At 34.9% G+C, this 15,801-nt stretch overlaps 1 protein-coding gene across 4 annotated transcripts in view; it reads left to right on the forward strand.

Moving 5' to 3' along the window:
• Positions 1-20: 20 nt before the first annotated feature.
• Positions 21-15,801, forward strand: part of LOC135715081 (RING finger protein 44-like) — a 32,349-nt gene continuing 16,568 nt past the window's right edge. The window contains exons 1-2 of one of the 4 annotated variants that reach the window (XM_065238491.1): positions 21-602; positions 9,533-9,842. The gene's annotated coding sequence lies outside the window, so the exon portion shown is untranslated. Of the gene's footprint in view, positions 603-9,532; positions 9,843-14,722; positions 15,670-15,801 lie in introns of those variants that run through there. The other 3 variants (XM_065238490.1, XM_065238493.1, XM_065238492.1) reach the window with 3 other exon arrangements.

Below are 15,801 nucleotides of genomic sequence, written 5' to 3' on the forward strand. Positions count from 1 at the left end.
CTTTAGTTTGACTAACAACCAATGTTTAGCTTAAATTAATATTTTCACATCTTTGTCAAAGAACATCGCCTTAGGCTTGAAGTAAACGATATGTTAGCAAACATCAACCTACTGGATTGTGAAATGATGGTTTTCTTTTTATGTTTTTATGTTTGTGGGTAGTAGTTTCGATTGTTCATTTGCGATTCACAGTCCGGTAGTACATAAGGAATGGTAGCCATTTACTCTTTTCACTTGGAAAATTTATCCCGGTATTTTGCAATTCATGAGTTCATCGCATTTTTTGTACATATATTCATCGTTTTTTAAATTAAATAACAAATTTCCCTTTTCTCTTTCTCTTTGTTTATCTGTTTATTTTTTTTGTAGACTAAAGACTTAACCAGATGGCGTTCTATCAAAGTTGTGTGTCTCTCTTATTGCACTTCTGACTCTATATATATCTGTCTCGTTCTTCTGTTTCCCGGCAAGGCAATATTGCAAAAAAAAAGTGTTGCATTGCGTAACACGTGTGCCTGTTATAAGTGTACGCGAGCAGGGCTGCAGCTGAAATGCAGTGCACAAGCAATGAACTGCAGCTAGAGGAGCCTATACTATAGGAAGTAATAGTCACATCGCAATTTGTGTGTTTTCTCTTTGATAAGAACTTACAGTCATACGTTTACACATTACCTCGCATATGTATATGAGTAGGGCAGAACAGAACAAGCGAACAAACAAACAATCAAAGAACACAAAGTCTGATATGGTAGAAGTTCGAACACTCTGTGTGCGTTTCAATATATTTACTTTAGTAGTCGTGAATAAGGCATTATATTAACCACATATGGAAATGAGCACTGATTAACCTTTTATCGTCTTCGGTTTGCTTTCGATTCAGTTCGTCGGTATTTACATTGCGCTGTTACAATATGTGTGTCCCACATGGTTTATGCTATCAGCTTACGAAAGGGGCTGCATTTAATTTTTGAACAGGGAAACAAAAATTCGGGCAATGTGTGTCAACTCGTAGATAAACATGCTTAGCTGTCATTTTTTTTTTAAAGCGTGGTAAGTAGGATTGTTTACTAGAATCGGTAAACTAGAATCCAGGCTTTGCACTCCATTTTTTTGGTCACAGAACAATTATACTATGGCTATACTATGGTTACTGTAGGAATATTTCAGTGCAAGTTTTCTTTTTCTTCATCTCTACTGGAAATAATGTCTGTGTTCAACATTGTGTTCTTTTTGCGCTTTCAAAATCGGTATATGCAAGAATACCTAGAACCTCTGAAGAGTACTGAGATTTGTGTCAACGTATCTTTGAAGTAATTGTTAGAATCTTTTTTTTATTGAAAGTCGTGATGTTTCAATAACATTTTGGATGAATATCCTAGAGCAGTACATTTTTTTACTATAGTCACTTAAACACATTCTAGGTCATGCTTGGCTTGTCTATGGATGAGATTTGAACTTGTTTGCATCTAGCGTGAAAAGCATGGATACTGGACCTGTCCCACAGCAGTAGTAATTAAACAATGTTAACTGCAAGAGCAGTTTTAAAGAAATTTAGAAAAGACTGTCTCAATCTATTGTGTATATAATATGTATGAAATTTTTTTGAAGATGATTTTGAAATTTAGGGTCATGGCTGTACGTTCTCATTGATTATAGTATCTTCCTATTATTATATAAGAACATACCACAATAGGTACGTATAGTCATGACTGGTTTATCTACCCTATTTTAATTGAATTCCGTTTACTGCTTCGGAAATATCCAGTTTTTTTTTTGGAAAGGATACCAATACATTCATTTTTCATGAAACTATGATGTTTTGTTGGATCGACCTCTCTAACTTTCAAAATCTTTAAAAAAAAGGAGCAAATGCTTCACAGTTCTACCACCGATTGGTGATCAACAAATAGTTATATGACTTAATCGCTGGTATGGAGTTTTCATTTGGCGTAGATTTCGCGTGATTTGGTAGCTCTTAACCATTGTTATCATTGTGTTTTTGAACTATCAATTCACTTTTTATTTAAGTGGTCATAACAACCATTAAACATTTGTTGTTCCGCAAGTTTCTGACCGATATTGTAAAGATTGAATTAATATTTAGAAGTACATGTAAACATATTTTTGAAAATGATTAAATTAAATTAAATTTTTAATCGATTTTATTTTCTAGATTCTTATAACTATTATTAAATCTCATCTTTCTTTTTCAGCTAATTTATGAAAGATATTTCGTTGCAAAAAAAATCATAGGACTTTAAGTAGGTTTCTGTAATTTTCGAAATAGATGATCCTCTGGAACTTCCTAGAAATTTTACTTACACTTTAATACCCGATTCAATTTTCAATTCTCTGTCAATCCACACACTTAGTTTTTTATACCGAGCTCAGCTGGGCAAATCTCGGCAAAAAACAGTTTTACTGAGATCTCAGCAAACATTTCATTTTTTGCTGAGATTCAGCTAAGCATTATCCGAGACTCAGCAATCAAATGTCACTTTTGCTGAGATCTCAGTGAAACTTTTTTTTGCCGAGATTTGCACAGCCGAGCTCGGTAGAAAAAACTAAGTGTGCAGGTTATCTGGATTATCTTAGGTTTTCAGAGTTACTGAGGTCAGAAATGAAGCATTGTCTTGAATCCCACCAGCTGGTCTCTAGAAAATCCGGAAAAAAATAGCAAGTTTTGAAGCTGGCCCTAGAGCTCCGAGATTGGTTTGAAAACACTTGTAGTTGTGATATTAGATTTAATTTGAGATTGTGATATGAATATCTAATAAATAACAGTTCCAGATCAACATTTAAAGTGGTCATGGTCCCAATTTTTTTAAACACTTTTAGTTGAGAATGGTGTGGACTTGTGCCCTGAATATAGACTCTGGAAATGAATGGATTAGTTCTGTAAAAATCCTGAAATATTCGCACTACCAGCATGACAAATTCAAATTCTTACGTTAAAAAATTAACAGTTTTTTTAGGATCAGTTTCTATAGCAAAATTCCAAAACCATAAGTAATTGAACAGTTCTGGTTTCCCGGAAAATTTAAAAATCTCAGATTTAATATAAATATTGGTTAAGATTCTGCTGACTGTTAAATAAAGGTATGTATATTTTGTTGAAATTTCAGGCTTAGAACAAATTTTAAGATCCATAGCCAAGATTTCCAGATTCTGTCCCATTCTACGAAAACATTTAAGAATCTCAGACTTGTAGATATGTTTACGAACTGGTACTTTTCATGATTCTGAATGGGCACTAACATTTTCTACTGCAAGTTTTTCGACTTAAGTCACATTTTTCTTAATTTGGAAAACGATACAAGGGGGTAGTACATTTTGAACGTCCAAAAAGTAAGGCATTTTCGTTAATTTTTTTAAGCAATAAAACACTCAGAGAGGGCAAATATGTTATAACCCATTTATTAGTCATCCTTCGAACTACAATGTGTATTTTTTTGAACTCGATTGGCGTCTCCCGGTGGCCGGTGCACCAGTTCGCGCGGAAGTCGGAAAACGGCGTGGGAAACTACTCCTTTCCATGTGATCCCGGAACATAAATCGAACAAAAATCCTGATTAGTAATGAAATTGGGGTTAGAAATACGTATTCCGTTTTTTTTAAATTAATTTTTTCAAAAGTTGTGGTCTTAGGAAAAAAAAGTACATTTTTTCACCCTAAAAATGCTTACAAAATCGTGGATTAAAAATCAATTTTTGACAAAATCGAAAATGTGGATACGTATTTCTAAGCAGAATTTAATTTTGAACAAGAAAACCTAGGTGATATCCAAATTTGATGATAACTGGTTTGAGTTATTTCCAACGCCAGTTTGAAAAACCCCGTTTCGAGATAAACGCGTTTAAAGATAAAAATGCTCTCTCAGCGCGCCGGTACATGTTTTAGGAAATCGCTTCGTAAAGCGGTAAGGAATATTCTGGCGGACTTGGAGTCTTTTCTAAATTAAAGTATACATCTCAATGAACATTTTTTTGGCTTAAAATGCATTTTTTTTTTGAAAACTCAAATTGTACTCCCCCCTTAAGGCAAGAGAACATGCGCCTTGATAAAAAAATTGTTTGCAATAATAGCCAAGAAAAAACGTCCACGGCAAACAACCGAGAGCATGTGGCTCGACGATAGTGTTTACGAACGAGAAATTAATTCCGCGTACTAGGTGGATCGGACAGTCTCTATCACATTTCCGCTTCGGAAGCTTGATGAGGGTAGCACCGAATCAGTACTGGAGAGTGCCCGTCTAGCGTACTGGGAGGTGTGGGCTCGATTCCCTCCGGAAGGCAGTGATTTTTTTTTCTTGATTTTTGCAAACAATATTTCATCAAAACACACACACTTAGATTTTTTGCCGAGATGGGCACCACCGAGCAGCTCGGCATTTTATTTTGCTGGAAATTCAGCAAAAAATATGTTTGTTAGCTGAGATCTCGGCAAAATTCCCGTTTGTTAGCTGAATCTCGGCAAGTTTTTCACTGAGATCCAGCAAAATAAAATGCCGAGCTGCTCGGTGGTGCCCATCTCGGCGAAAAAATCTAAGTGTGCATGTTCGTTTTCAAATATTAAAATTTTCGTGTTCCTACTTTGAAAAATTTCACAGTTCTCACAGGCCTTGCAAAACTGCTTAGAATTATTTTCAAAGATTAAGGCTGAAAAGCTTTTGGGATGGATTGAGTAATTTCCTTTTCATTCCTTTAAAATTGCCATTATTTTGACAGATACGATTATTTCGTCCATTAGATGTAGACTTCGTCAGTGCCCAGTACTCAAGCACACCTACTTACACTCAAAGTCTTTAATGCTGTATCCAAAATTGTTGAATGTATTCCTATTTTTTTAAAAAGGGAATTTGATAATTTTTTTATGGCATGGATTTGGCATCTTGGTGTGGTTAACCAAATGTCGTGCAGATTCAAAATCAGTATTTCTGTAACAACCCTGTTAATTTATGTTGTATTTGATTGATTACACTTAGGAGTTGAATTAAATCAGAACAAAATTAAAATGGCTGAATTTGTGCACAAATGTGAATGATTAAAAATAACAAACAATAATCTAAAATTTCATGCAAATCAGAGAATATTGACCCACATTTTTTTTGTTTGCTTTTGGCTTGGACTGCTTCATATAAGAATTAAACGATTTGCCTTATTTATCAACTGCGGTAACCCTTGAAGCTTTTGTTTGGCAGTTTTTTTTTTAGTATTGCTGCATTCCTGTTGAAATTATCCTGCTTTGCATAAACAAATAAAGTCAGTTGCTACACATATATTTGTAGTAATTTTAATCTTAAATTTTGAACCTCCCTTACGATTTTATAAATTAATTTTAAACCTCTTCTGCCTGAATTATGGTTTGGTTTATGGTATAATTCTGCATGTTTTCTTTCGAAAGGCCTTCAAGTCAATATGAAGAAATAATTTCTACAATTATTTTGCTCTGAAACAATTTATCTTTTCTAGAACAGTTTTTGCTAAAATCAATTAGGCGGATGCAAATATTTTTTAAATTTTATGTCCGACATCATCCAACAACTCATTTAATTATAAATCAATAAATTAATAATATCTATTTTGTTGCTGTTTATAAAAGGGTAAATTATTTTTTGTAACTTCAATATTTTGAAATTTTTGACAAAAATTGGGTGACATATATTAAAACAAAAATCAGCATCAGCCTTATTTAAATTTTCGCACGAGCAAATTCTGTCAAATATAAAAAAAAATACTGATCAGATTAAATTTCATTAAGAAGAAATTTTCGTTTGGAAGTTTAAAGCATATTTTCAATTTTACTGAAAATCATTGGATGAATTGTTTCAACATAACATTGTTATACAACCAAATAATGCAAATGTTACATAAACAGTGTATCTTTTCAATCATTGGCACGCCGCATTTGTTGAAAAATATATTTATTTTTGCGCAGCTCTTCGAATTTACCCTGTCAAAAAGCGTTGTGCAGTAAAATTTGATGCAGCTAAAATTGACAAAAACTCTTTTTCCAGCACCTTAAAATTATTGTTGCTGTCCGTCTTTATTGTTGTTGTCCGTTGACGATGCACCTCCAGTCACTAAGCCAACGTACGTACTGCTAACGCTTTGTTTTTCGTTTCGTTGTTGGTTTTCTTCTTTCTGTTCTTGTTGTACTGGCTGCTTCTGGGCCTTTCGCTTGGGGCACCAATTTCTCCGGTTCCCATCCTGCTTACATAAGATACACATACTTTTGTTCCCTTGATAGAATACACACTTAGATTGTTTTGCCTAGATGGGCACCAACGAGCAGCTCGGCAATCTGTTTTGCTGGATCTCAGTGAAAAATTTGCCGAGATTCATTTAACAAACGGGAATTTCGCCGAGATCTCGGCTAACAAACATAAATTTTGCTGAGATCTCAGTATAAATAAATGCAAGGCCTGCTCGATGGTGCCAATCTCGGCAAAAAACCAAAGTGTGTATGTTCTCCTTCCGATTGAGGAAATGCAACGAGATGCGAATATCCTTTTTTATGTTCATATATACAGCCCGTACACTTGTTACATATCGAGGCCCAAACGTTAACCTCGCAGCCGACATGCTTACCTGCATAATGGAAAAATTAATTGCTCCTAGGAATGCAACAATGTAAGAAACATCGATTCCTCTGACTTGAAATTTATTACGGTATGTAGTAATCTGAACGAGATCCGCGTCCAGTGTTTCATGAAATTTACAATTTCACCAATGGTGGATATCGCACTTCCTTTTCCGAAGCTAAAATTGATCGTCAGCTTTTTTTCATCCGACGAGGAACACGCAATAGCCTTTAACTCCAACAAGAGCTGTAATTAAATAATTCTAATAATTACAAGTTTATCTACTCTAACTACTCCCTGCAGACTACTACTATTAAATCCATTCAGTCGTGCTTTTGTAATTCAAGTCCGTTAACTACATTTCAAGTACCATTTATTAAATTCGGCAAAATAATTTTCATTGCTTTCATTACAATTTTAAATGCATTAATCACGTTAAGTACTTTTGCGTTCATATTTAACTCTAACGCTCCGACCCAATGAATTGCGTGCCCCTCGTGGACATCTCCAGTTGTTTATTTTCAAATGCATCGACAAAAGCGATCGAAAAACACTGCTGCTTCTGTGGACAGCTAAATGCACACTGGTTTATCGGTCACCTTTTAATTATGTAAGTACAATTTAAGGTAATTTATTAACAATTTCAAAGAGAATTTTGCCAGTTTTGAATTTTCAATTGAACTTATCAGATTTTTATTGAAAATTCATCAATTATTTATAAGATTTTGCTGTTTTATTTTATGGTTCAACTGTTGATAAATAGATTTTCTATTGCAACTTTTTAATTGTTTATTTAAACTTTTCCATAATTTATGGACATTTTCCATTATTTCATTGCTTCTCAGCAAGCGGGTTTATTTGTAAAACTTAGAAACGTCGGAGAGTTGAAGCAACAAAACGTTCTTACTGCGTAAATTGACTGTAAGAGCCTCATACAACCCAAAACAGACCCTTTTATAGAAATTTAGAAAACAAATAAATCTTTTCTCAGAGAAGCTCCATACTCTTCCATACATCTTCCTTCTCTTTGGAATCGGATTATTGTTCAAGCCCCTTTTTTGAAAATGTTTTATAATGTTTTATGAAACCCATTCACTTTTCCAGTGGTCTTATTGCACCAAAGTATACTTTACCCATCCATCTTGAAGATGAATGAGAAATATGTTTATGCACCACGAGAAAAATTAATGTAAGGGATCTCATGTGGGATGAATACAATATTTTTCATTTAAAATTAATTCATAGATTGTTTCTTGAAAAATACGATGTTTTTAAAATTAACATACAACGTTGACTTATAGAGATATTTAGCTAGTTCATCTCTTAATACAATGTTGAGAATGTATGATTTTTCCTAAAAGATACGATTCAAATGGAATGCTAACCAATTGAACCATCAACTTATATTTCCATCTACATCAATCGAAGGGAAACTGTCCTATTAGTACTCTATGTTGTTGTCTGTGAAAGGGATTTATAGGTTTGTTCATTGCACTATCCTCTGTGAACATCTAACGGAAAACAGATTATGCGTAATTTCCGATGTATGTCACCGCAAAAAACTGCGATCACCGTCACAAATAAGCGAATAATAAGAAACTATCACAATCCTGAGAGACTTCCCAGTTTGATAAACTCATTTTTTTCACATTTCTAAACTTAGACAATATCCAAAACCTGACATATGGAACATGTTCTAAGTCACTGAATTTAGACTTCTTGAAGTCAGGGTTTATAATTTGTAGTACGGGAAATGGATGTAATGTCGGCCTAAATGCAATCGACAAAATTTTCAATAGCGACCAAAAATATTCATGAGCACCGTTCCAATGACGCGTTCATCTAGATAAAATTGATAAATAGCAGATATTCAGCGATGGGCCCAATCTTAGATCCATAGGCCAACATTAGAGCCGTTTATAGAGCCCCTATTTGAAAATTTTTGGTGCTATAGATCTCAATGGTCGAACATTCAATCGTGTGGGAAATAAATTGCACAGAAGAAGTGTTGTTGGTGTTTTCATTATTGTTTGTGCAGTTTGTTCCGTAATTGATTAAACTATTCTATTCTGCAGACATTAGGTAGTTCAAAATTGTTAATAATGATATTATTTATCAAAGTGGTTGCTACTAGTCAAGGACAGCAGAATGCTAATCAGTGCTTCATTTCCATATCACATTAAAAATTAATAATATCTGTGAGGGTAGGTGCATTCCTTACCTAGTACTATTCAGTTATACATATTTATTCCTGTTTAACACCATAATTCGCTCGAGTTGCATGATTTGCTTTCACACCTAGGCATAGACAATCTAGCAGAGTTTTGTATATACATGTATTATTTAATCGATTACCAAAAAAAAAACAACAAAGCAATGTACCTCTGTATCAAAAGAAAAAAAAATGGAAAATCGAATAAACAGTGTTCATCTTGAATTTGGGCGTTTTAAATAAATTCCGTTTGCATCACTAATCAAATTCGCTGTATTTGCAACTGGTAAAAAGGTTCCTTCCACTTCTTTACATGTTCGTAATAACTTGCGTCACGCAGATAGGAGCTGCCTTGTCCTTGCTGGTTGTCGCAGCCTTAGAAGGGAAAAAGAAAATGATCCCACCTGAACGCCCACAACAAGTTGAGTGCATCACTACTGAGCTGACTTCCACGAGGACAAATGGCTCTAATCCGCTAGGCTTGCGTGCTTTTCTCCGGTAGCTATTCCTTTGCTTTTGTGGTTTTATCTTAGTTTTTGGTCGTGAATGTGCCATTTTATATCAGTGTTCCACGCACACCGACAACCTGGGTAACAGCATTCTCTGAATTACTGTATGCAATCGCTTGACCTCCATCAGTAAGTAACGGTTGAGTATAATTGACGATACGTATTTTTGTTTTTAATTCCTAGATCCTAATATCACTAGTCCACTGTTTTTCATCTTGTTTTTTGCAGGTGCATTGCAAAAGAAAACTGCTGCAGAGCTTTTCGTATCCGCACATCCGAATCACTCTAACTATCTATTTCTAACATTTGCACTGTAAAAACTCAAATGTTTCAAGCTGAAACAGCATATCATCTTTAACTCCAGCGAATCCTGCCTGCATCCTTGTTCGATATCACAGTTGCATTGCAAGATGCCAGTTTTAGCTCTTATGTAGTTGAGAACAGAGGGAATACACCTTTATTTGTAATGTTGTTTGGTGGTGTTTGGTGTTACGGTAGATTTCAATCATCTATGCATTTTTATCGCTCGCGGTGACAGGTTGGTATATCATCGTTTACTAGTTGTCTAATTTGTCTTTATAATAACTGATTGCTCATGGATGATAATTTTAAATAGTGAATGACTGACTGATAGCTAAAATATAATGTTTTAATTATTGTACTTTATGCACTTGTGTTCATCACATAACGTATCATGTTCTTACAGTTATACCCGCAACTTTTGACAGTAGTTTGGTTTTTTACGCAAAGCAAGAAAGTTGACCAGGTACAGTGCTACGAGTTATGAGGCTGCTGCTGATTATTACAGATTTTACATTTTTTTTTAGCATATTTGATTTTATTAGATCACACGCTTTCTATGAATTTATTAACTCTTTTCTTCCCAAATTTTGGCTCACTTTTTGCGATGGTATGCAATGGTAAACTTAAGGCTGGTGAAAAATCAGAAAAAAATCTATACTGAGTGCAAATCCGTTTGAAAGCGTAAAGATTGAATTTAGAATCAGCGAATGAACCACTATTTGCATGACACTTTTACTGTTATCTGAATCAAAATAATAATTTTCTATTCCCTTATAAAGACCAATTTAAGACAGCCCAAAGAATACATTTTTCAAATTGACCAAATGATCCATACAATACAGCTATTCTATGGATGTTTTAGCTTTTATAAACAAAAGTAAATTTGATGTTTACAGCTAGAAAACAAATGAGATAATCTCTCTTCAAATCGCTTATTCACTTTCACGAAACGATTTTTTCCCATGCCAGATCTAGTGCAGATTTTGCTAAAATTTTGAACTTTTTTCTCGCTAAAGATTTTCCCATTTTCGCCAAAATTAGGCCAGCTGAAACTGGAATTCAGAAGCCAACTCTGGTTCAAACTTAGGAGAACAATATTAAGTTTGTTATTACGTTTCCTCATTCGGTATTTCTATGATCATAATGTCGAACTATTTTTGAAATCGAGCTCACGTAAAATCTGTCAAGCCCGAGGTGTCAAACATTATGACAAACGGGAACTTGAATATTTATCTAAGTGTGAAATCCCTAGTCTGGGATCACATGGAAAACCCCACATTCAAAAATAAAGCCACTTTATTTTCCACACATTAATTTCATCAATGAAATCAAAATTTCATCTTAATATTTCTATTCTTATTATGTTTCCTTCAAAAATATTATGCTGAAATCCAGCTACTGCATCATGGCTTCTTCCCGAAATACTTCCTTGAAGATGTGTTACAAGTAAGGAATCAAATATATCTCCAGATGATAAAATGACAAGCGATCAACGAGCCGAAAGATAACGCTTTGTCAGAAATGGAAAGCAATAATGATATATTTCATGAAAAACAGCTCCTTCAACACAGCTCGTTCGGGCTGGTAAAAGGAAACGACCAAATTGTTGGCAAGCTGCTTCACGAAGTAAAGCCGAGGATGATACACATGTGTTAAAGTTATGTCTTTTCCCGATTCCGATCAAGCTATGTCCTCAACTATGTATATTGCAACAAAACAGGCAAGCAATATATCATTATCCTTCTACCACTCCGATCGAGCTGTGTTGCAGAGAGAGTTTGTCGTGGTAGTCGTAGCAAGCGTTTTATCTGTATTTTAATTTATTTCTAAACGTATATAAGACTTAAATTTTGAAAAATTGTACATCACGAGAATTTTAATAGAATTATAAATTGTGTAAATACCTGTAAGCTCAACAATTTGATGAAGTCTGGATAAAAAGTTAGGTCCGTTTCCAGTCTTCCGAAATGGAATTAAAACAGTTTCCATGATATGGATTTTAAAAATTATTATAAAATATTTTGTTAAGCTGGACATCCTGAAAATTCGCTTTAATTAGTGATCTTAATAAATAAGTTCAATTCCTGTTGTTTCCTCCGGGATTTGGATTTGTTCAATGTTTGAATTCTAAATTGTTTTATTTCTATTTTTATTTATTTATATCTATTACTCTGTGAATGAGTCAAATTTCCCTCGACTTTTCAGGAAAGACTTCTTGAATATGGGGAAAATCGAAAGATATTTCACTCAGTTTATCAGTAACTCCTAGACTGAGTAACATTTTTGTCGATTTTCCTCATATTAGAGCAGTTTTTCCAGGAAAAGCGAGGACAATTTTGCTCATTCATTGAGTAATCCACTTTTTGCAATGTTCGAATTTGACTCAGTTACTGAGTTATTCTCATTGGTCGTGGCGTTGTTCAGATATAAGGCCTATTGGATGGTGAGCAGTTCAGTTTTGAATTCGCCTTCCAGGTGACATAAGTGTGCAATTCGACATCTTATTGCTTGCTTTAAATTGACAGCACGACTAGATATAAATTTACTATCTTGAGTAAAGCTGTTCTGAATGACAAGCCCTATCGTATGGTGGGCATCTCAGTTAAAAATACACATAATTCAAATGGATTGCTAAATTCGACATCTCGACAACATAGAAGGTTGCTGCTTTCAGTAAACTTGTTCAAATGAACAATATGCCCACTGGTCACCATAGCCGGTCGAACTCCAGACGAAACTAGAACCGCACTACCATTCATACTGGCGACAACGCTCTGATGAGACAACGAAACCTTACCCCCAAACTCCTCCCCTGATCCTATCCTTCGACAATGTACCTCTCTAACCTCGAGTAAGCCGCGAGTATTCGGCCCAACTCCTACTAGACATAGAATTAAGTGAATTTTGTTACAAACAAAGAACAATGAACTATCGGCTCCGTAAAGCTAACGCGATTGAGCCTCCCAAATAAACGAACTAGTTAAAAAAAAAAAAAAAATGAACACCTATTGAACAGAAACGCGCAATGAAAATTTCTGTCGAAACAGCAGCACGGTTTTTGAGGGATCTTTTGGCAATGTCATATCCCGTGTCCTTAGTTTAGTGCATGTCGTATTACTCCATCACTATTAAGAAATGATGAAGTATTCGGTTTTGATACAGTTTGAGGAATCGATTCTAATTGAAAGTCCCGCTATTTATACCCTTCGGAGTGTTGGAACACCCTCTAAAGGGCGCGCCCCTTTGTCAGTCAAAATTGGATTCCTTAGCAACAAAAATAGCAATGACCGATAATGACCATGCATCAGAACCCTAGTCTTAACCACTTCAAACTATGGAACAACGAATAGAAGATTAGGAATCACATGGATGAAGACTAACTAACTCATTTTTTCCTTGTTTTGAGATCATCCTCTGTGGACAAAGCCGAGTCTTATCACTATCAAAAAGGCATAACAAGTAACAAGAACTAAGATGTGTTCCTTTGATTACTGAAAAATCCTGTTTCCCTAGTTTGAAGTAGTCAAGGCTAGAATCGGTGGTAGATCTTACATCCCGTAACGTACCTCGAAAAGGTGATCTACCCACGTTACAGGGTGATCATACCCAAGTTTACTCCTAATAGCTACGTTATATTTACATATTTTAACCAAATGCATGTTTTGGCACAATGTCACCCGCCATAGGGTTTTACATTGGTCTATTTTCTATCATTGAGATATCAATTTTAATCAAATATTTTCATGACAGTTGTAAATAAATCATTGTTGAATATATTCACATGCCTAATATATTTTTCCTTGGTAAAATCTGAATGTTGTAAGGTAGAGAATGACAAATTTTGATTTTTTGGTCCAATGTCTCTACCACTTACGGTACCATAATTTTTGCAAATATAAATACAGCTTTATACCTTGTTCGAAGTGGCTACCGGAAATTAACCGGGAATCGAAGCCATCCGGGAAAAAACTGAAAAATTACAGGGAATTTGGTTGCAATCTCAAAATATGTGTGTATTTTAACCAGCATTCAAGAGATTTCAATATGGCTTCAGGCATGGATTTCCGGTCTCCATTGAATATTCCTAAGAATTTCCTTGCAGTTCATCTCGGAATTGTCTTTGAAGTCTTAATAGAACTAGGAATTCTCTGGATTTTTTCAGGGAATTCCCTTGAAATTCAGCTTAACATTTTCAAATCATCCTTCCGAAATACCCTTTAAATTCCGTTAAATTCTTCTAAAAATTTGTTAATGGTTCTCTTTACAATTTCTTTGCATTTCTCTTCTGAATTCTTTAAAAACAACGAATTTTCCTACAACTGCTGTTAAGTCAGACTGCATTACTTATGGTCCAATTTAAAGATTTTCTAAAAGTTTTATCATGCTCTTGTAGATCATGATTTAGGCTTGAAGAATGTTTTAAAACCTCGATGGAACTTGTGATGCTACTTGGGGTTTTTTACCATATTTGTTTCTAAAAAACCGGGAAAACTAGGTAAGGCAACCGGCAAAAAACCCGGAATTCACCCTGTTTGTGTAAACGTGGATAGATCAGTTTGTTTGTGAGTTTAAAATGTAACACCATGAAAGAGAAGGTCCATTAAATATGTCACGCAAATTTGGCCCATTCTGAACCTCCTCCCTCCTTTGTCACATTTTTTGTATGGACCTTATTTTTTATTGTATAACTCGTCACAGTTAACAATACTCCCAAACCACCCCCCCCCCCTTCCCCTAGAAGTGTGACATAATTAATGGACGATCGTAAACATTCAAATTAATTTTTAAATAATTGAATTATAGCGTTCACTATTTGATAGATTTTTATTTGAATACAGATAAAAGACAACATCAAAAGAGATTTAATTGATCAACATCAAAATGTAATATGGTTTCAGATCCTTATATTGAATGATATAGCAACTAAACTTTGAATTTTAAATATTTAATTCTCAATTGAATGTCTAATTATTTAACAACGTTGAATATTGCATTGAATGTTTGATGAATTACTTTAATACATTAATAGTTTAGTAATTATTATTGAATGGAGGAAGAAAAATAATATCGTAGTCCTACAGTTCTTTTTTTTGTGCCAGTTATGATTAATGCCCAATATAATCATATTTCGAATTAGGTTTCAGTCATGAGACTAGATAATGGATCACAAGAGCAGCTGCTTAAAACGTGAATAAGACTGTTGATAGCTGAAAAAACTAAAAAAAAATCAACCAATATTTAAATGATTTGCATGCAGATGAGCTAACGTTATGTGAGGAAGTGATTTGGAATCGATTCCAAGGGGTGGAGCAAAATGGATTATCTAAAAAAACATGTTGACGCTACAGCAAACTTGTGCGACTTACTTTGCAGGAAGTCTTTTCTATACAACCAAAGAGTCAAGTGTAACCATGCTCGCCAGAAATAGCCGACCCACCATTAATTTATTCAAAACATGAAATATATGCCTACGTTTTTCTCTTGAAAGAACAGAACACTGTTGAAGCCCATGTTGCCACATGAGCATACTGCAACGCTATAACCCCTTATGCTCAAGTGTATTCATCTTCGCACAAAAGGCATAACGATGTGTTATTGTTTCCAAACAAATCCTTGTCATCGTTTGCTGCTGGCGTTCTATATGAAGATTTCTCTAAAGTGTACCGTACCGGATGGCAGTGTTTGTGGGTTGAAGCATGACGCATGAGCACAACCACGGGACCACCGCCATGCGCGTTAGCAAGGCCACTGCCTTGTGGTGTCCCGGTAGCAGCAGCATAAGACCTCACATTTCGTAGCACTGTATCTCTGCTGGGCAGAACGCGAGCGGACATAGCTGGAGTGAATAAGCATATTTCTTCTCTTTTTCCCCGTTTGAGCCAGCTGTTTGTTACTCCGAAGAGGCTTATATTTTCCGAATGTTTTTATTTACGCTCTTGTTGATAAACAGTTCAATGTAATATAACGAACGATGTTTGCGTACGGTCGATCCGAGAAACATGCAGACGAAGAAAGAAAACGCAAATCTATCTTCGGTGTCTACTTTGTGCGTCGGTTTTAAGGTTAACTCTATGCGTTTTCTTATATAATAATTACAGAAAAGCTTACCGCACTCATACGGCAGACACATTGCACATTGAAATCGAAAGTTCAGGCGGTGAAATTAACATTTTCCCATCGTTTCTCTCCATCTT

Source organism: Ochlerotatus camptorhynchus, unplaced genomic scaffold (assembly GCF_037179485.1).
Source record: "Ochlerotatus camptorhynchus isolate MF236.1 unplaced genomic scaffold, CSIRO-AGI_Acam_v1.1 ptg000798l, whole genome shotgun sequence".
NCBI lineage: Eukaryota > Metazoa > Arthropoda > Insecta > Diptera > Culicidae > Ochlerotatus > Ochlerotatus camptorhynchus.